At 40.8% G+C, this 1,218-nt stretch overlaps 1 long non-coding RNA gene across 1 annotated transcript; it reads right to left on the bottom strand.

Moving 5' to 3' along the window:
• Positions 1–71: 71 nt before the first annotated feature.
• Positions 72–1,170, bottom strand: LOC127922834 (uncharacterized). The gene is made up of 3 exons (XR_008112477.1): positions 1,046–1,170; positions 549–758; positions 72–362 (listed from the first exon to the last, which is right to left on the bottom strand). It is a non-coding gene; the product is annotated as an uncharacterized LOC127922834 (long non-coding RNA).
• Positions 1,171–1,218: the final 48 nt, after the last annotated feature.

Here is a 1,218-nt window from a genome sequence, read left to right as displayed (position 1 = left end):
AACGGTCTTATCACACATGCTTCCCGTCCGTGTAGGTTTGGGGGATGTTTAGGGTAAGTAGGTTTGGGGGATGTTTAGGGTAAGTAGTTTGCAGTTCCCACGAATAATTGTTAACTCTAGTGAGCCTCAGCTCATTTGACATTTTTTGTATTTTTTTTATACCTTTATTTAACTAGGCAAGTCAGTGAAGAACAAATTCATATTTTCAATGACAATCCACTGTTCCCCGGGAGGCTAACTGCCTGTTCAGGGGCAGGACGACAGATTTGTACCTTGGCAGCTCGGGGATTCGATCTTGCAACCTTTCGGTACATTGCACAGGTTTCCAATCAAAGCTCGCATCCACTACAAGATCATGGTGCCTACAGAGAAACAAAGGGAACAGACCCTCCCTACCTTCAGGTTATGGTCAAATCCTACATCCCAACCCGAGCGAAATTACTCAAATGTAAGTGTAAAAATGTACAAAACAACCATTGCTGTGCAGTCTGGAGTTTGGCAGGGATGTGCGATGTCAGAATTACAGAATAGATTGAACCTGCTTTTACCATGATTAACAGATTTCCCAATCTCCTCCTCCTCTTCTTCATCTTTAATGTTGACATTCAGCTCCAGTGTTTGACTGCAGTCTTCCAGCTTCACTGATGCCATCTCTGGATCCTGCAGTGCAAACTGGGCTCCACTGTCACAATCAGGACCCAGTGACTGTAGGTTTGGACTCAGTGTGGAAGGAGAGAGGAGGGCTGGGTTTGTCCTCACTGTTGATGTAGTAATAAAGAGAAACAGACACAAAGTTATTGTCTTGACAGTTCTGGAACTTTTTTTATTCTGTAAAATATGTTTTTTCCTGTTCAATTATCTAATTTCAATAGATCAGGTAGCTAAGCACAGACAACAAAAATTCATTCCCATTTGACACAAGGTGCACACTTTAAATTACACAACGTAAGTTGTGTTTGCACTCGATGTTTGCACTCACGAGACTCCCAGTTACACAATAAATGTTCCTTTTGTTCCATAAATATTATTTTTATATCCAAAATACCTCCATTTGTTTGGCACGTTATGTTCAGAAATCCACAGGCTCGAGCGGTCACGACATCGCAGACGAAAATTCCAAATAGTATCCGTAAAGTGAGTAGAAAGATGTCAAATGTTTTTTATAATCAATCCCCAGGTTGTTTTTACAATATATAATCGATAATATGTCAACCGGAA

The sequence above is a fragment of the Oncorhynchus keta genome, unplaced genomic scaffold (assembly GCF_023373465.1).
Source record: "Oncorhynchus keta strain PuntledgeMale-10-30-2019 unplaced genomic scaffold, Oket_V2 Un_contig_27359_pilon_pilon, whole genome shotgun sequence".
Lineage (NCBI taxonomy): Eukaryota > Metazoa > Chordata > Actinopteri > Salmoniformes > Salmonidae > Oncorhynchus > Oncorhynchus keta.
Note: the sequence above shows the minus strand (reverse complement) of the source record. Positions and strands in the feature narration are given on the sequence as shown.